This window comes from Stegostoma tigrinum, chromosome 9 (genome assembly GCF_030684315.1).
Source record: "Stegostoma tigrinum isolate sSteTig4 chromosome 9, sSteTig4.hap1, whole genome shotgun sequence".
Classification (NCBI taxonomy): domain Eukaryota; kingdom Metazoa; phylum Chordata; class Chondrichthyes; order Orectolobiformes; family Stegostomatidae; genus Stegostoma; species Stegostoma tigrinum.
The window spans coordinates 89,375,231-89,396,015 of NC_081362.1; positions in this window are offsets into that span (position 1 = coordinate 89,375,231).

Consider the following 20,785-nt stretch of genomic DNA (forward strand, 5'->3'; position numbering starts at 1 on the left):
GATTTCCAGCGAATGGAGGTTTGTTTTGCTTTTCTTTAAAAATGAGGAGTTTAAAGATATCCGTCACTATTGAATCTCACTACATATTCGATCTCAGAGACAGTAGGAACTGCAGATGCTGGAGAATCTGAGATAACAGGGTGTGGAGCTGGATGAACACAGCAGGCCACGCAGCATCAGAGGAGCAGGAAAGCTGACGTTTCGGGCCTAGACCCCCAGAAATGGACGAGGGGGAAGGGAAGGGGGTTCTGAAATAAAAGGGAGAGAGGGGGAGGCGGATCGAAGATGGAGAGAAAAGAAGATAGGTGGAGGAGGGGAGTATAGGTGGGGAGGTAGGGAGGGGATAGATCAGTCCAGGGAAGACGGACAGGTCAAGGAGGTGGGATGAGGTTAGTCGGTCGGAGATGGGGGTAGGGCTTGAGGTGGGAGGAGGGGATAGGTGAGAGGAAGGACAGGCTAGGGAGGCGGGGACAAACTGGGCTGGTTTTGGGATGCGCTGGGGGAGGGGGAGATTTTGAAGCTTGTAAAGTCCACATTGATACAATTGGGCTGCAGGGTTCCCAAGCGGAATAAGAGTTGCTGTTCCTGTGACCTTCGGGTAGCATCATTGTGGCACTGCAGGAGGCCCAGGATGGAAATGTCATCTGGGGAATGGGAGGGGGGAAAGTTGAAATGGTTCGCGACTGGGAGGTGCAGTTGTCTAGCGTGAACCGAGCGTAGGTGTTCTGCAAAGCGGTCCCCAAGCCTCCGCTTGGTTTCCACAACGTAGAGGAGGCCACAACAGGAATAGCGGATGCAGGACACCCATTGCTGTAGAAAGTCTTCGTGGGGCCTGGGATGGGGGTGAAGGAGGAGGTGTGGGGGCAGGTGTAGCACTTCCTGCAGTTGCAGGGAAAAGTGCCAGGTGAGGTGGGGCTGGAGGGGAGTGTGGAGCGGACAAGGGAGTCACGGAGAGAGTAGTCCCTCCAGAAAGCAGATAAGGGTGGGAAGGCAAAAATGTCTTTGGTGGTGGGGTCGAAGTGCAGATGGCGGAAGTGTCAGAGGATTACGTGTTGGATCTGGATGTTGGTGGGGTGGTACGTGAGGACGAGGGGGATTCTGATTCAGTTGTTATTGTGGGGATAGGGTGTGAGGGATGAGTTGCGGGAAGTTCGGGAGACAGGGTGGAGGGCGTTCTCGACCACTAAAGCGTAGAAATTGTGGTCCTTGAAAAACGAGGACACCTGACTCCCCCTCCTATTCCTCAGATGACATGTCCATCGTGGGCCTCCTGCAGTGCCACAACAATGCTACCCAGATGTCGCAGGAACAGCAACTCATATTCTGCTTGGGAACTCTGCAGCTCAATGGAATCAATGTGGACTTCACAAGCTTCAAAATCTCCCCTCCCCCTACTGCATCCCAAAATCAGCCCAGGTCAACCCCGCCTCCCTAACCATTCCTCCACCTCAAGCCCCATCCCCATATCCTAGCTACTAACCTCAACCTGCCTCCTTGACCTGTCCGTCCTCCCTGGACTGACCTACCTCCTCCCTCCCTCCCTCCCTGCCTACACTCACCTTTGCTGGCTCCATCCCTGCCTCTTTGACCAGTCTGTCTCCTCTCCACCTATCTTCTCTGCTATCCATCTTCTACCGTCTCTCTCTCTCTCTCTCTCTCTCTCTATTTATTTCAGAACCACCTTCACCTCCCCCATTTCTGAAGGAGGGTCTAGGCCCGAAACATCAGCCTTCCTGCTCGGCCTGCTGTACACCTTGTTATCACATATTCAATCTCTCCTTGTTTCCAACTCATGGCCTTTTTCTTCTTCCCAGTTTCACCATTTATCCCCAATTCCAAAGAAAGGAACAAAGACCAGTTTCTCTCTCCACAGCCACTGCCAGACGTACAGTTTCAAACAAAAACAGTGTTCAGTGAAAGGTTACTTTTTTCTGGTGCACTCACGTAACATTAAGTCAAATAGGCCCCAAATTGCATCAGAGCCATCAAACCATCCTGGATTGAGTGCATTGTAATCTCTTATCAAGGCAAAAGAAAAAGCAGCTTGTTTATAAGGACAGTAAATTAATTGCAGGTGAGCTCTTTGTTGATGGTAGTGGCTCATGAAGATTGGTCATGTGAATAGGGAAATTCCTTTTAAAACACAGATGCATGCAGTACTAGCTGGGCTAGTGTCCATTACCCATCCTGAGTTGTGCTGGGGAAGGTCACCGTGAGCTGCCTTCTCAAACCACTCCAGTCATTGGGTGGGCAGGCAGAGGAATTTTTACCAAGTAACAACAAAAAAAAAGCTACAGCATTCAAAGGCAGGAGGGTATGCGCCCTGAAGGAGAAGTGCACGTAGTGATGTTCCCATTCATCCACTGCCATTGTACTTCTAAAAGATGCTCCAGAATATAGAATCCCAGCAGTGTACAGATGGACATCAGCATGGATGAGTTGGACCAAAGGATCTGTTTCCATGTTGTACAAGTCTATCACTTTGAGTCTATACTGTCCCTCCAAAAAGCAACCACACCTACCCTATCCCTTTAAAACTGCATTCCCTGTGGTTAATTCACCGAGTCTCGACATCAGGGGAAATTTAACAGAGCCTACACATCTTTAGACTGTGGGAGGAAACTGGTGCAGCTGGAAGAAACCCATGCAGGCACAGGAAGAATGTGCAAACTCCACATTGTCACCTCAGGCTGGAATCAAATTTGGGTCCTATAGGGCAGCAGTACTAAACACAGAGCTACCATCCCACCCACAGCACTGCTAATGTGTTGAGCTCCCTTGTCATTGACGATATTTATGGAGCTTCCCCTTCCTGCTACTTCTGTAACTGTCCATTACCATTCACAACTGGATGTACCAGGAGTTCAAAGTTTAAATGTGATCCAGTAGTTGAGTTCAGTAAGCCCCATCGAATGCAAGCCGCTTACAACTGTTCAGGAAAGTTTAGTCTGAAAAGCAACTTTTAGACCAAGCGTAACTGGCTAGAAATCTGCAGACGATTAGAGGTTGAAAAAGTCTAAAGATCGCTTTGAGAATATTAATGTAAAACAACTTCACAGTTCATAGGAAACAAGTCAGGAGTATCAGTTAAGTCAAACTTAAAGCTTTGTTGTAGAAAGGGAATTGAATTCCAGGCCTAAGTGCTCAGTAATAGATAGCATAAGAAACAGGATGATGCTGTTTTATGATCTTTCAAATTGTGGTCTACATCAAGAAACCTTTTCACTTTAAAAAAAGGCCTTTTGTTTAATAAGCTTCTGTTTTGTTGTTAAAGAAACTCTGCAGCCTAAGGTGATTGTATTAGTAAATAACCACCACATTAATTCAGTTTTTAAAAAGTCAGGGATAAGGCCCAAAACGTCAACTTTCCTGTTCCTCTGATGCTGCTTGGCCTGCTGTGTTCATCCACCTCCACACTTTGTTATACCAGAAGATGAGGTTTCATTCCGGGATCTAAATTGTTCAGCAGGAGCATCAGCTGAGCTTATAAACAAAGTCTATCCCATTTAGCACTGTGCACTGTCACTTATGAATGTGAAGAGGGGCTTGCTGTCCACAAAGTCTGCACAGCACTGGTGACACTAGATTCTTCTCTCTTGTGGGTTCCTCAGCTGGTGCTGAAGATCCAGTTTTAGGACTGTGCTATGTCATTTGGGATGCAGCAGCTTAATGAGTAATGTGGCTACTGAACCATCCTTGGTGCTAGATAGTGAAGTCCCCCACTCAGTGTGCAGTCTGTGCATTTGCCATCCTTACAGTTTCCTTCAGGTTGTATTCAACATGCTGTACCAACAGCTTTTAAAGGTCGTAAGAGAGGGTAGGCAGCAGGTAATTTCCTTGCCCAGATGCTGAGACTTGATGTAGTGAATACACCCAGAGCAACTCATTCGTGCCTGTGCTTGAGGTGGTAGTAGTATAGACATTTAGTATTTTAGCAGGACAGATAAATTCATAAAGAATGGCAATGAGGGCATCAAGGATATTGTCTATTCAGGAATGATTCTGAAATTATGCTATCAGACTGTAGGGTGACTAATCTGAGGGACGCACTCCTAAATTTGGCAGAAATCCTCACATTTGATAAGGAGGGCATTGTAGGGTTGATAGGATCAGCAACGTTGTTCCCAGTCAAGGGCATGGTCTGTTTGGTTTCAGTTTTCTGTTGGACTTTGAAATTCATTGCAGTGCTCCTAGGTCATTTTGGAGGTCTGTTAAGAGCCAGCCATGTTTGGGAGGTTTCTCGACACTACAATTGAACACACTCAGAGCTAGGATAGTCAGATTTTTGACTACTCACAATTTTAAGGGATACAGGCAACGCGCAGGGAAATGAAGCCCAAGCTCAGCCAAGATCATAACAAAGAGCAGAGCAGCCTTGAAAAGGTTCTCCTGCTCCTATTTCTTGAAGTAGCCAAGAAGGAAACGCCGCGGTGGGAAGGTGCCAGGCTGCGGTGGCCAGTCAACCGATTGCGCTGGCCACAGTTTCTGACCTATGGCAGAGACACGCAGAAAATGGCTCATCGTTGGCCACTTAAGTAGTTCAGTTGAACAAGCAACTATCTTCCTGATACTAGAATTGTAGTATGAGGAAGAGGAAGCTGGCAGGCATGTTGCCAGATACCTTCCCATGAGATTTTGTTAATTTTCCAGCTGATCCCAAAAGCACTGACAGAATTCAGCCCCCCGTTTGTAGAAAATATCCATTCCATCGTTTGTCTCAGAAATCTAAACAACCTGCACTCAACCTGAAAGCAGAGTTAGCCCTGGCTGAAAGAGTAATGTTGTATCAGAGATAATGGGAACTGCAGATGCTGGAGAATCCAAGTTAATAAAATGTGAGGCTGGATGAACACAGCAGGCCCAGCAGCATCTCAGGAGCACAAAAGCTGACGTTTCGGGCCTCTGATGAAGGGTCTAGGCTTGAAACGTCAGCTTTTGTGCTCCTGAGATGCTGCTTGGCCTGCTGTGTTCATCCAGCTCCACACTTTGTTATCTTGGATTCTCCAGCATCTGCAGTTCCCATTATCACTCTTATTTTTGCTGCTCTCTAGTCGTGATCAGCTCTCAGCAAATAGCCAAATTCTTCAACTTCTCAAATTACTTTTCAGAGCTTTATTGCTATTGTAATTTCAAGTACTTCTTCAATTGTCTGATGGTACTTATGGATTTTTTTTAGGACAAGGCTTAGCATCCATATTTCTGACATTTATTTTCTTGTACAAATTGTTACAGTCCAGGTTTCTGAGGCACAAAGGAATGTGGGTAAGATGTTGCATCAAATGACTTCCCCCACGCTACAAATTTGAGTTTCCCTGTTATTAACACATATTCACAAAATTACTTGAAACTGTCTCTCGTCTTTCTGACTTTTGCATCACATGCACCATTTCCAGTTCTCATTGGCATCAAACAAAGTCATGCACTCTAATTTCTAATATATTCCTTAAAACAGTTTTGTTTCTGGTCATCTTTTTGGTTTTCACACTCAGCCAGTTTTATAAACTTCTGGATTATATCTCAGAATTATTTTAATTTGCTTTGTCATTTCATCTATACTGGAAATTGCTCCTGTATTCAGAGGTAAAGAATGCTTACAAATTGACATCAAAATTTCATCCATCATTGCCACTATGATAAAGGACCCATCGATTTGAATCCTCATACAGTTCACTCACGGGAGAGGTTTTGGCTGAACATGTGGCTGCAGGGATGGTGCAGGACGGACGGCTTCAGGTACATGGACAATTGGGGCTCATTCTGGGGAAGGTGGGACCTCTACAAACAGGACGGTCTCCACTTGAACCAGAGGGGCACTAATATCCTGGTTGGGAAATTTGCTAGTGCTATTCGGGTGGATTTAAACTCATTCAGTGGGGGGTGTAGTTCTAGTACACAGGAGAATAAGCGTAGGGAGGACATGGACAGGACCTCACTGTCACAGGAGTGTGCTGGCAGACAGCAAGCTGGGTTGAAGTGTGTCAACTTCAACGCCAGGAGTATCCGGAATAAGGTAGGTGAGCTTGCAGCTTGGATAGGTACCTGGGACTTCAATGTTGTGGCCATTTTGGAGACATGGACAGAGCAGGGTCAGGAATGGATGTTGCAGGTTCCAGGGTTTAGATAGAACATAGAACAGTACAGCACAGAACAGGCCCTTCAGACCATGATGTTGTGCTGACCATTGATCCTCATGTATGCACCCTCAAATTTCTGTGACCATATGCATGTCCAGCAGTCTCTTAAATGCTTGCTTCCACAACTGCTGCTGGCAATGCATTCCAACCCGCCTCTGACATCCCCTCTATACTTACCTCCAACCAGCTTAAAACTATGACCCTCATGTTAGCCATTTCTGCCCTGGGAAATAGTCTCTGGCTATCAACTCTATCTATGCCTCTCATTATCTTGTATACCTCAATTAGGTCCCCTCTCCTCCTCCTTTTCTCCAATGAAAAGAGACCGAGCTCAGTCAACCTCTCTTCATAAGATAGGCCCCCCAGTCCAGGCAGCATCCTGGTAAACCTCCTCTGAACCCTCTCCAAAGCATCCACATCTTTCCTTTAAGATCTTTCATTAAGGTCAGGAAAGGTTATAAAAGAGGAGGAGGTGTGGCTTTGTTAGTCAAGGCCAGTATAACGGTGGCTGAAAGAACTTTTGATGAGGACTTGTCTACTTAGGTGGTATGGGCTGAGGTCAGAAACAGGAGAGGAGAGGTAACACTGCTGGGAGTTTTTTTTTTTAATAGGCCTCCGCAAAGTTCCAGGGACGTGGAGGAGAGGATCGGCAAAACTATTCTGGGCAGGAGTGAAAGGAACAGGGTGGTCATTACAGGACACTTTAACTTCCCTAACATTGACTGGAAATGCTATAACTCTAGTACGTCAGATGGATCGGTTTTCGTCCAATGTGTGCAAGAGGGTTTCCTGACAAGAGGGGAGGCCACACTGGATCTGGTACTTGGTAATGAACCAGGCCAGGTGCTTGATTTAGTGGTAGGTGAGCACTTTGGAGAGAGTGACCATAATTTGGTTATATTTACTTTAGCAATGGAAAGGGATAGGAACATGCCACAGGGCAAGAGTTATAGATGGGGGAAGGGCAATTATAATGCAATTAGCCAAGACTTAGGAAACATAGAACAGGTTAGCAAAATGCAGGGGATGGGGACAATCGAAATGTGGAGCTGGTTTAAGGAACAGATGTTGCGTGTCCTTGATAGGTATGTCCCTGTCAGACAGGGAAGAAGCGATAAGGTAAGGGAGCCGTGGTTTACTAAAGAAATTTTATCTCTTGTTAAGCAGAAGAGGGAGACTTATGTGATGTTGAGACAAGATGATTCAGATGAGACGATGGAGAGTTACAGATTAACTGGGAAGGATTTAAAGAGAGAATTAAGAAGAGCAAGGAGGAGTCATGAGCAGACATTAGCAGGTAGAATAAAGGAGAACCCTAAAGCTTTCTATAGGTATGTGAGGAATAAGAGGATGAGTAGGGTAGGAATAGGGCCAGTCAAAGACAGAAGTGGGAAGTTGTGTGTGGACCCTGTGGAGATTGGAGAGGTGCTAAATGATTATTTCTCATCTGTTTTCACTGAGGAACAGGAGAATATTGTACAGGAGATGACTGAGTTACGGGCTACTAGAATTGAAGGATTTAAGGTTAGTATGGAGGAGGTGTTATCAATTCTAGAAGGTGTGAAGGTAGATAAATCCCCTGGGCCAGATGGGATTTTTTTGAGGATTGTCTGGGAAGCTAGGGAGGAGGTGGCGGAGCCTTACGCTTTGATCTTTGAGTCCTCATTGTCTACAGGTTTAGTACCAGAGAACTGGAGGATTGCAAATGTTGTGCCCTTGTTCAAGAAGGGCAGTAGGGATGACCCAGTTAATTATAGACCTGTGAGCCTTACGTCTGTTGTAGGAAAAGTTTTGGAAAGGATTATAAGAGATAGGATTTATAATCATCTAGCAAGCAACAATTTAATTGGAGATAGTCAGCATGGATTCGTCAAGGGCAGGTCGTGTCTCACAAACCTCTGAGTTTTTTGAGAAGGTGACCAAGCATGTGGATGAGGGAAGGGCAATTGACGTGGTGTACATGGACTTCAGTAAAGCCTTTGAGAAGGTTCCACATGGTAGGCTATTGGAAAAAATACAGAGGCATGGGATTGAGGGAGATTTAGCAGTTTGGATTAGAAACTGGCTTTCTGTAAGAAGGCAACGAGTGGTGGTTGATGGAAAATATTCAACCTGGAGTCAGGTCACTGGTGGTGTGCCTCATGGATCTGTTTTGGGACCACTGCTGTTTGTGTCATTTTTATAAATGACTTGGACGCAGGCATAGGTGGATGGGTTAGTAAGTTTGAAGATGACACTAAAGTCGGTGGAATGGTGGACAGTGTGGAAGAATGTTGCAGGTTGCAGGGAGACTTGGATAAACTGCAGAATTGGGCCAAAAGGTGGTAAATGGAGTTTAATACAGATAAATGTGAGGGGATTCACTTTGGAAGAAATAATAGGAAGGCAGAATACCGGGTCAATGGAAAGATTCTTGGTAGATTGGATGTGCAGAGGGATCTTGGTGTCCATGTACATAGATCCCTGAAAGTTTGTAGAGGGGTTGAGTTCCAGAGCCGTGATGTCATGCTGCAACTGTACAAAACGCTAGTGCAGCCTCATTTGGAATATGGCCGTGCAGTTCTGGTCGCCCCATTACAGGAAAGATGTGGAAGCATTGAAAAAGGTGCAGAGGAGATTTACCAGGATGTTGCCTGGTGTGGAATGCAGGCCCTATGAAGAAAGGCTGAGGACTTGGGTCTGTTCTCATTGGAGAGAAGGAGGCTAAGAGGGGATTTAATAGAGACATACAAGATGATCAGAGGATTTGATAGGGTGGACAGTGAGAGTCTTTTTCCGAGGATGATGACTTCAGCTTGTAGGAGGGGGCATAGCTACAAATTGAGGGGTGATAGATTTAAGACATATGTCAGAGGCGGGTTCTTTACTCAGAGTGTGGGAAGGGCATGGAACCCCCTGCCTGCCAATGTAGTTAACTCAGCCACATTAGGGGCGTTTAAAAACAGTCCTTGGATAAGCATATGGATAATGATGGGATAGTGTAGGGGGAGGGGCTGAGCTGAGATTAGTTCACAGGTCGGCGCAACATCAAGGGCCGAAGGGCCTGTTCTGCGCTGTATTGTTCTATGTTCTATGTTCTGTCCATTATTTGGCTAATCTTTGAAGTAATACTTGATCAACTTCAACTTTTATGCATCCACCAGTTATCTGTTCTTTACCACTTCGAAAAATATTCCACTGTCTGGTGTATAACTCTCAACTTATGAATTCTTTCCTGCTCCAATTCTTCACCATAAATCTCGCTGCACGTTTCTCATTAGCTGGCGTACATGCATTCTTTTTCTTGCCAATTTCATATTTGTTGTCTAAATTTGAGCCATTCAAGAAAGGAGATAGATTCTAACAGCCTATTCTTTCTTCTTTGTCATCGGTGAATGTATCTCATTTTTGCCCCCCTCCTTGTATTTTTCTTTCCCCCCTCTTTTCTGCTTTGACATTTCTTTAGCAGCATGTTCTTTAACCATCACCAACTATTTGCTTTCTCTTCTTATTCTGTGACCTCTTTGTTTCAATTCCTCAAGTGAGAGGTATTCACACTCTTTTGTTTCTAATTTTTGGAATGAATACCTCCATTTTCATTCTTTTAAAGTTAAACTCTAAAATATCAAACACCTTTTTTGGTTTTTTTCAATTTCAACTTGATTTTTGCCATAAGGAGAAAATACTCAAATTATTTTCAAGCCAGTGAATTTTCCTTATACTGTTTCTAAAACACCATTTCACCATCACATTTGACACACAACTTCTGGTCTCCTCCAATTTGTTTTTGTTGCTAAAAGGTGTTGGCCCCAAATCATTCTCTTGAGTAAATTAGGCCAGCGGCATTCTTTTCGTTTTCTGATCCAAGTATATACTGCCTGTCACAGGTTCATTATGTTCCTTCACCAAGTTTTTTTTAAGTCACTAACTACAATGATCACACCAGCTGATTTAACTTATTCCTACAACTTCACAATGTCACGGTAAAATGCTCTTATTTCCTGCTCACTGCAGTCTTGGAGCATATAGAAAGGCCCTTCAGCCCATCAAGTCTACATCTTGCTGTCCTCCACTTCCTGCTTCTTCCTCCTTTCCCAGATACTGCATGCAGGCAACAGAAGGGGTGACGACCCAACAAAACCCCAGCGAAAGCAGAGGGGAATATTGTACATTCATGAATTCAAGACCTCCCAAAATACATGACAGAGAATGAAGTGTTTTTGAAGCGTAGTTACTTGAATTTTTTTTTGGAAAAGCTATTTTACTCACAAGGAATGTATCTATAAAGTACATGCAAAGGATTCAAAATCCACTCTGTACAGTCTTTACAGAGAGACAGAAAAGAAACACAAACAACACATTGGAGTTTGCTATCCCACAGAGCTAATACGCAGCTGTAGAACAGAGGCATTTTTAGCTCATGCAAGTAAAATACTTCATTCATTGAGGCAAGGCAGGACCATGAAAACTGAATGGACCCCTACTATACTTTGACAGAAAGACCGCAACATAAAACTGAATCCCTACAGTGTGGAACAGGCCCTTCAGCCCAACAAGTCCACACCAAACCTCAGAGCATCTCACCCAGACCCATTCCCCTATAACCCACTTAAATCTACACATCCCTGAACACTACAGACAATTTAGCATGGCCAATCCACCTAACTTGCACATCTTTGGACTGTGGGAGGAAACCGGAGCACCCAGAGGAAACCCACGCAGACACAGGGAGAATGTGCAAACTCTACACAGACAGTCACCCAAGGCTGGAAACAAACCCAGGTCCCTGGTGCGGTGAGGCAGCAGTGCTAACCACTGAGCCACTGTGCCACCCTGAAGATGGTGTTTTTATCCCCCACAGTACCTTGGTGACAGCTTTCCCAAGCATTTGTGCGTCCCTCAGCATCTAGTCCTGGACCTTCAAATGTGCCAGTTTGCAACAGTCCATCAGGATTCACTCTTTAAACCACCAGATTTCAAGAAAGAAGAGCATCTTTCACCAAGGTGATGATATTCCAGGCACAGTTTGTGTTTTTCTTGGTGCATGTCCCAGGGAACAGCCTATCAAGCACAGAGTTCTCTGTCACAGGACTGCTCAGTATTAACCTTGACCAAAAAAAACTCTGTCTCTCGCTCTCTCCAGATCTTCTTTGCAAAGGCGCATTCCAGAAGTCACCAGCCTGACATTGCCAGCAGCAGTGGGAGCAAAAGGTCAGCTAGCTACTCACTCTTTACTGCTGAAGCACACACAGTAGTCAGTCTTAGGGAGCATTTCTGTACATGATGGCTGTTGAGAGGGGGCACCTCCCCACTACTTCCTTAAATTTCAGAGATAGTGAGGTTGCCTTGTCTCAGCAGAATACCTAGGCTGAAGGAGCGCAATTGTTACCACCCCCAGCCAAACCAAGGGCCCATGGGCACAGAGCTTGACCATTTCCAGTCACTGCCCAGATGCAGTATTTGCACTCCCGCAGAAACAGGAGGTCCACTTTGATATTGGCCAGATAAACCAATGCAGAGACACGTCATCCAGCAGCTTTTACACTACATACATTATGCTGGCAATTTTCAAATCCATTTTAAGATTTTATCATCACTGTATTATCAAATAAGCCAAAAGGTTCTTGTATTAGAGATAATGGGAACTGCAGATGCTGGAGATTCCAAGATAATAAAATGTGAGGCTGGATGAACACAGCAGGCCAAGCAGCATCTCAGGAGCACAAAAGCTGACGTTTCGGGCCTAGACCCTTCATCAGAGAGGGGGATGGGGGGAGGGAACTTGTATTGTCTTGTTGCTGAGCAAACTGTTACGTCCTCACAGGGCTGAGGTTGTTATCCTGTTCTCCTGTGGGGGTGTTGTCCTGATCAGATGTCATTATAGTGACAACAAAACCTTCCTGGTGTTGTGCTCTGAATCAGAGTTGTTATGCTCTGCCCCTGGCTCAGAATGTCAATGTAGTGTGGCAGCATCTGTGAAGGAGAAAACAGTTAATGTTTCAGGTTCGGTGACCCTTCCTCAGTTCTGAGGCTGCCAGACCTGCTGAGCTTTTCCAGCAACTTGGTTCTTGTTCCTGACTTACAGCATCCGCAATTCTTTTGTTTTTTTTGTCAATGTAGTATGATGGGTACTCAACCATTTCTGACAACAGAAGATGGAAATTCCTCAAGTACCCTTGTGATGTCCAGCATTTCTCTGGGGCTGCTCGCGAAGCTGGAGGATACGTGAAGGGTGATCCCATTGGTGACCACCTTCAGAGTCACTTTGACCTGATGGTTGTTGGTCCAGATTCTGAAGGTGTCCACTACATCGGTGCTGCCTTCTTCAAGCCACACATACTTTCTTAGGAAGATCTGTTGCTGGGACACAGGTTGAGCATACCGACTCTAACAACTCAGCGCACTCTGTGTAAAGGACAAAGAAACTGGTGCCAGAGAGAACAGAGAGGGATCTCTTGCCTCCTTTTCCTTCAAGCATCTTCAGGGGACATTTATATTGCTCCACAGTCCGGAAGGTTACATAACATCCCCCACTGGGGAAACCCTGCCAACAGTAGATATCCACTGCTTGGAATCCAAAAGGATCCTCTTCACAAAGAAAGTCCACTTGATTGGCATACTTCCTCCACCTTCTTCACAGTCACCCTGACTGTGTTCCAGACACAGCAGGCTGGGGCTTGCACACTTACAGTTGCCATTACTCTGGTTGACTGGACACCAAATTGGTGTTAGGCTGAAGCTGGCATGAACATCCATTTAGAGCAGCTCAGCTCAACCAAAGATCCTCCAACAACCAATCCAACAATGATCTTAAAATCCTATAATAACTCATAATTCAAAGCTTGTACTTGATTTTATTGCAAAAAATACTTTATCCATTAAAAAAAAACTTCATCCACATACCAAGATACTAAAGCACTTCTGTACAGTCTTTGTATTTCAAGAAAATGATTAAAATTTGATCTTCCTTGCAGTTGCAATAACTACATTTCCTACTCATGCCAGACACTATTTACATATACTGAGGCAACAAGAGGGTCTGATAATTGACTGATCCCTGTTTTACTTTGGCAGAAAGACCTTACATGGTGGTCTTAGCCCACTATGCCTTGGTGACAGATGCCCCAGGCTTTAGTGCTTCTTTCAGCACATAGTCCTGGACTTTGGAAAGTACCAGTCTGCAATACTTGGTTGAGTTCAATGGAAAGACCAACAAGTTTTGACCAACTGAACAGCATCTTTCACTGAATAACGGTCCTCCAGGTGCAGTCAATGTTCCAAGGCAGCATGCGGTGATAGAGACGAAATACATGAAAGATCTCACAGGTGCAACCCTTCTCACCACCAGCCAAGTTGCATCTTGGTTCTCGTTGCTAAGTTCTGGCCAGGATGCATTCTGGCAAATGACTGTCTGTTCAAGGAACCCACCAGAATCAACTGTCTCCTAGCAGAACTCAGGTACATAATGATACTTACTTACTTACACACACCCCTAATCAGAGTTTTTCCAAGGTGTCCCTGCAAACACAGTCCATCTTTGATTTCCAAATGAAGTGGAAGATGGTGTAAGCGACTGGAATGGTGCAGATTTAGGAAACAGGCCAGACCTACACCACATAGAAGAACAGCACGAGTCCCTCACAGCTGATGACCAGGTTTTTACTTGCAATGCCGAGAGCAGTGCTCCCACCTGCTCAGCCTGTTTCACCTTGACAATATGCTCCTCCCACGTTGTGGCGCATGCTCTGGCCCCTCCTAAGCACATACCTAGCGCCTTCAGATAATCTGATCTGATGGTGAAGGGGATAAAGGATCGGTTGGCCAAAGAACATGGCCATCCTCTCGTTTCCTGAGTCTATTTTGAACTCGATGCAGATGCTCACAAGTCTACATAATGCCAGCAGACTGAAGTAGAAAACGGCAACATCATTCATGTAAGGAGGCTTTAACCTGTAGGCCTTCGCTGCCTGGAATAGTCACGCCTCTCAGGCTTGCATCCTTCCTGACGGACTCGGCCGAAGGCTCTGTACAATGCAGAAACAAGGCAGGAGAGAGTGAGTAGCCCTGCCCGATTCCAGATCTGATCAGGAAACTTTGATTGCATTCACTGATGGAGACTGCACCACTGATGCTGGTGTAGAGCAGTCAGATCCCATCCCCAAGAGATAATGGGAACGGCAGATGCTGGAGAATTCCAAGATAATAAAATGTGAGGCTGGATGAACACAGCAGGCCAAGCAGCATCTCAGGAGCACAAAAGCTGACGTTTCGGGCCTAGACCCTTCATCAGAGAGGGGGATGGGGAGAGGGAACTGGAATAAATAGGGAGAGAGGGGGAGGCGGACCGAAGATGGAGAGTAAAGAAGATAGGTGGAGAGAGTATAGGTGGGGAGGTAGGGAGGGGATAGGTCAGTCCAGGGAAGACGGACAGGTCAAGGAGGTGGGATGAGGTTAGTAGGTAAATGGGGGTGCGGCTTGGGGTGGGAGGAAGGGATGGGTGAGAGGAAGAACCGGTTAGGGAGGCAGAGACAGGTTGGACTGGTTTTGGGATGCAGTGGGTGGGGGGGGGGGGGAGCTGGGCTGGTTGTGTGGTGCAGTGGGGGGAGGGGACGAACTGGGTTGGTTTAGGGATGCAGTAGGGGAAGGGGAGATTTTGAAACTGGTGAAGTCCACATTGATACCATATGGCTGCAGGGTTCCCAGGCGGAATATGAGTTGCTGTTCCTGCAACCTTCGGGTGGCATCATTGTGGCACTGCAGGAGGCCCATGATGGACATGTCATCTAGAGAATGGGAGGGGGAGTGGAAATGGTTTGCGACTGGGAGGTGCAGTTGTTTGTTGCAAACTGAGCGGAGGTGTTCTGCAAAGCGGTCCCCAAGCCTCCGCTTGGTTTCCCCAATGTAGAGGAAGCCGCACCGGGTACAGTGGATGCAGTATACCACATTGGCAGATGTGCAGGTGAACCTCTGCTTAATGTGGAATGTCATCTTGGGGCCTGGGATAGGGGTGAGGGAGGAGGTGTGGGGACAAGTGTAGCATTTCCTGCGGTTGCAGGGGAAGTTGCCGGGTGTGGTGGGGTTGGAGGGCAGTGTGGAGCGAACAAGGGAGTCACGGAGAGAGTGGTCTCTCCGGAAAGCAGACAGGGGAGGGGATGGAAAAATGTCTTGGGTGGTGGGGTCGGATTGTAAATGGCAGAAGTGTTGGACGATGATGTGTTGTATCCGGAGGTTGGTAGGGTGGTGTGTGAGAACGAGGGGGATCCTCTTAGGGCGGTTGTGGCGGGGGCGGGGTGTGAGGGATGTGTTGAGTCCCCTCCCCCCACTGCACCACACAACCAGCCCAGCTCTTCCCCCCTCCACCCACTGCATCCCAAAACCAGTCCAACCTGTCTCTGCCTCCCTAACCGGTTCTTCCTCTCACCCATCCCTTCCTCCCACCCCAAGCCGCACCCCCATCTACCTACTTACCTCATCCCACCTCCTTGACCTGTCCGTCTTCCCTGGACTGACCTATCCCCTCCCTACCTCCCCACCTATACTCTCCTCTCCACCTATCTTGTTTTCTCTCCATCTTCAGTCCGCCTCCCCCTCTCTCCCTATTTATTCCAGTTCCCTCTCCCCATCCCCCTCTCTGATGAAGGGTCTAGGCCCGAAACATCAGCTTTTGTGCTCCTGAGATCCCATCCCCAAAGAGTGCATCTGTCATGTAGGCATTCAATATTCTGTCAAAAGGTCTTTTCCTGATCCACGCTGACAAAGCAGGTGTCGATCCCCCGTCCTGTTTGGAGAAGATCGTATCCTTGAGGACCGCAAGGCTGTCAACAATTTTCCTGGCAAATACAGCACAGGCTCAGTTGGAGTGGATCACTGATCGCAGAGCAGACCTGATCCAGTTGGCCATGACCTTAGACAGAATTTCACATTCAACAGCGAAAGTAGTCGCCAATTTCTAACTTCCTCTCTCTCTTTCCCAACCTTCGCCTGTGGTTGAGGGTGATGATATCTTTCTTCATGGATTTGCACATGCTACCTGCCAGAAGCATACTGTTGTACACCACCTTGCCGATTAAGACCCATGGAGCGGAATACAACTTGGTCAGTAAGCTGTCACTTCTTATCAAAGGATTTGAAGGCTTTGATTAGATCATCCAGAAATAATTGCTGATCCAACCATTCATTTATGTCGTTTAAGACCTTAGTGATAGACAGCAGGAACAACTAGGAGGTCATGATGTCTTTGGGCTTATGTCATACTGTCTGGCATAAAAAGGATGTCAAACTGAGATCACTGACTGAGCCATCTTCTTCCCTCAGGCTACAGATCGCAGAGCTCTCCCTGTGCACCTTCTGGAAGAAGAAACAGAAGCCCATCATATCCTGCTGCACAGAGCGGAACCTGGACTGGCAGATTAGCTAAGAGGCAAAACAGTGAGGCTTGCTGGCTCTTCACCCGCTGGAAATCCTCAGCCACCATCACCTGCAGCAACAGTAAGTTCCTTTTGCTCTTCTGAAGTTTGGACAATTTTCCCATCTCCCATAAATGCGAGGTGATGCATTTTGGAAGGTCGAATTTGAAAGCAGAGTACAGGATTAAGGATAGGATTCTTGGCAGTGTGGAGGAACAGAGGGATCTTGGTGTGCAGATACATAAATCCCTTAAAACGGCCACCCAAGTGGACAGGGCTGTTAAGAAAGCATATGGTGTTTTGGCTTTATTAACAGGTGGATTGAGTTTAAGAGTCGTGAGATCTTGTTGCAGCTCTATAAAACTTTGGTTCGACTGCACTTGGAATACTGCGTCCAGTTCTGGTCGCCCTATTATAGGAAAGATGTGGATGCTTTGGAGAGGGTTCAGAGGAGGTTTACCAGGATGCTGCCTGGACTGGAGGGCTTATCTTATGAAGAGAGGTTGACTGAGCTCGGACTTTTTTCATTGGAGAAAAGGAGGAGGAGAGGGGACCTAATTGAGGTATACAAGATAATGAGAGGCATAGATAGAGTTGATAGCCAGAGACTATTTCCCAGGGCAGAAATGGCTAACACGAGGGGTCATAGTTTTAAGCTGGTTGGAGGAAAGTATAGAAGGGATGACAGAGGCGGGTTCTTTACACAGAGAGTTGTGAGAGCATGGAATGCGTTGCCAGCAGCAGTTGTGGAAGCAAGGTCATTGGGGTCATTTAAGAGACTGCTGGACATGCATATGGTCACAGAAACGTGAGGGTGCATACATGAGGATCAATGGTCGGCACAACATCATGGGCTGAAGGGCCTGTTCTGTGCTGTACTGTTCTATGTTCTATGTTCTCTCTCTCTCTCGCCTTTTGAACACCTTTTGATGATGAAGAACCTCTTGATGTTCCCCATTACTGTTTTCACCAGTCCGCTGGAGAATCAGAGGGGTTTCACAGTTCTCCAACCTGTGTAATCCCTTTTAAACTCATCAACGGGTTCTGGGTTCAACAGTTTCTGTTCAGCTTCCATGTTTCCTTGCCTGCTCATCCTATACATGACAGTCAGCCAGCAGGAGGTAGTGGTCAGAGAAGAACACTGGCTTGACCTTGTGTCTTCTTCTTGGTCAGATCCACCAAACAGGAAATCGTCCTTGAGTGGACAGACCCATCTGGCCGCAACCAGGCACACCTACCCTTGCTGTCTGTCTGCCAGGATGCTGACAATATCATGCAGTTTGGTGATTTTACCATTTCCATCAGGAATGTGGATGTGCTGTCCAGTTTACTATTCGCCCCTCCGGATTGTCCATCCACAACGATGAGGTAGAAGTTTCCAGCCAGAATGACCAGCCTGGACGGCGCCAGCAGTAGTGGGAGCTTTTTCAGGACAGCCAGCCACTCAGTTTTCATCAAGGCATCCACATTAGTCTCAGACAGCATTTGTGTACATAACATTTGCTACATGTCAACGCCCACTCACCACTTTTTTTAACCTTGGCAATGGTGAAGATGCCTCAGGTAGCTACAAGTAGGGAAATTTGGCAGTCAAATTTCATGCAATAAAACTTGACAAAGAACAGCAGCTAATAGTCAAATAGCCTGTTTTATAGTGAGGTTTACCAAACAACAACTTTGGCCAATATAAAGTGGAGAACTCTTCTGCTCTTCCTAGATTTGAAAAATATAGAATAATCAACTATTGTGTTCATCAAACAACGCCTTTTTCAAGCATTAAGGCCTGGTAATGACTAATCCTGTTGGATTTAGCTTTACGATGGACAACATGCCCTTCTGATTGGTAAATCACCTAAGTGCCACAGCACAGTTCAACAGAAATTCATATGGGTGTGGCTCAAGTATCTTTTTGAAGTGAGTCACTGAAATTGTTTTCTGTCAGCTGAGAGAGGATGTGAGTCAGCCTCTGTAATCACTCCACAAATGATCCATAGTTAACTTGATCAGGATTACATTTATTACCTCCATCCTGCCAACAGCTTTTAAAAATGAATTTTGTCATGTTTCTGCTTGCTTGAATGTTGTTTTATGGTCATGGCTCAACACCCTTAGTTATTCAAGTTCTTACCATATTTGTGAACATTGGCTGGCTGCCTGCATGGAAGCGTCAGATGCCAACAAAGGCAAAGGCCAACAATCATTGTATGGTGCCCAAGAGATGGGACTGGCTAATTATCTCAAATGAAAAATTCAAATTTAACAATCTACCACAGCCATCAAACTCAGAAGCAGCTCAAAGTGGACCTGTGTGTTAGTGAGCATGTTAGTTCAATGAAAAGTTGTGATTCATGTACAGATTGGGATAACATTCTCTTAAATGGTTCATTAAATAGATTAACTGAACATATAGGTTCATAACTGGACTTGCCCAGGGCACTTAGGCCAGATGTGTTCTCCCTCCACTGAAAGTCCTCCTCAGATTGATAATTTTTATTTAGTACCTAATTGATTTTAATGATTCTATTCCTCACATCATGACAATATTAGATGTTTGGATAAGATTGGAGTAAGGCATTTTGCCCATCTAAACCAATGTCTCCAAGAAACTTAAAATAATAAAGCTGAAAAACATGCTGCATAATAAAAAAGTATTTACACAATTTGATTTTTGCAGAAAAGCAAAATACTGCGGATGGTGGATGTATGAAACAAAGTAGAATGCTGGAGAAACCCTAGAGGTCTGGCAGCATCTGTGAAGAAAGTTAACTTTTCAAAACATCTTCTAAACTGAAAGGTGTTGAAATTTTTAAAAATATACTTGTGATAGAGGCAGCCCAGTGAATAAAAGAGTTTGTTAATGGTAGAGACAAGAAAAAGATATAAAATGGGTGTAAATTAAGGTACCAAAGCAAGACAATTGATCCTCCAGGAAGTGCAAAACAAGACAATGGCTGTGGTTTTGGGATTGGAGGGAACATTAGAAAAATTCAGAGCAGACATTATTCAGCTAGTTTCTAAATTTATTGAATTCAATATTTGAGACCGAGGTCGTAAGATGCCTCAGTGGAAAACAGATGTTATTCCTCGTGTTTCAGTCTTGTTTATAACAATATTATGGTAAAGATTTGATGCAATCAAATTGTTGCCCAAATTGAACAACAAAGGATGAATAATTTAGAAGATTCAGATTCTTGATTGTTAAGGGAGAAAGCACCACAATTAGATCCCACTCAGTGCTACACAAGAAGGGTGCATACAATGGTGCTTATATTTTTAAAGAATATAGCAGCAAATTATGTGCCGCAATGTCAGGTAATGCTGTAATCAACTTATACAAAGAAATTGCCAAGAAGACTAACAAAATCTGCCCACTCGATCTTCTCTGCCAGTCATTGGTTAGGGAAAGCATTGGTCGTACGAAGCTGCTCTTTTTTTTGATTAGTGGGGCCTTTTAGGTCCACTCATGGGGTTAGACACAAACCCAGGTATCTTGTATCATCTGCATGATGGCATCTCTGACTGCAACATTTCCTCAGCCTAGACGGTGTTCAAGCCTCTGGACAGGCTTTGCTAGCAAGGGTGTGTTCTTATCTAAAGAAAGATGTCTAGCAATTAAATTCAACTGCAGATGAAAAAAGATAGTGATTGAAGAACAAATCATGCTAACACATACAATAAAATGTCTCTCATACTGGGCTTCTTCTGGAGGTAGACTGCAAAACCAAAAGTCTATTCCATTTCATCGCATACGCCTGAGCATCATCATATTTTGTTTGGATGTTCTTCAACATGTGTATGCTCTGCCACCTCTTGGTCAAAGTAATGACATGATGTGCAATGCACAACATATGTAAAACTTCTTTCATAAACATAGGTAAACATAGAAAAGTACAGCACAGTACAGGCCCTTTGGCCCACGATGTTGTGCCATGGAATAATCCTAATCCAAAAATAAGATAACCTAACCTACATTCCCCTCAATTCACTGCTGTCCATGCGCATGTCCAGCAGTCGCTTAAATATCACTAATGACTCCGATTCCACGACTACCACTGGTAAACTATTCCATGCGCTCACAACTCTCTGGGTGAAGAACCTCCCTCTGACGTCTCCTCTATACCTTCCTCCTAACACCTTAAAACTATGACCCCTCGTGGCAGTCAATCCTGCCCTGGGGAAAAGTCTCTGGCTATCGACTCTATCCATGCCTCTCATTACCTTGTACACCTCGATCAGGTCACCTCTCTTCCTCCGCCTCTCCAGAGA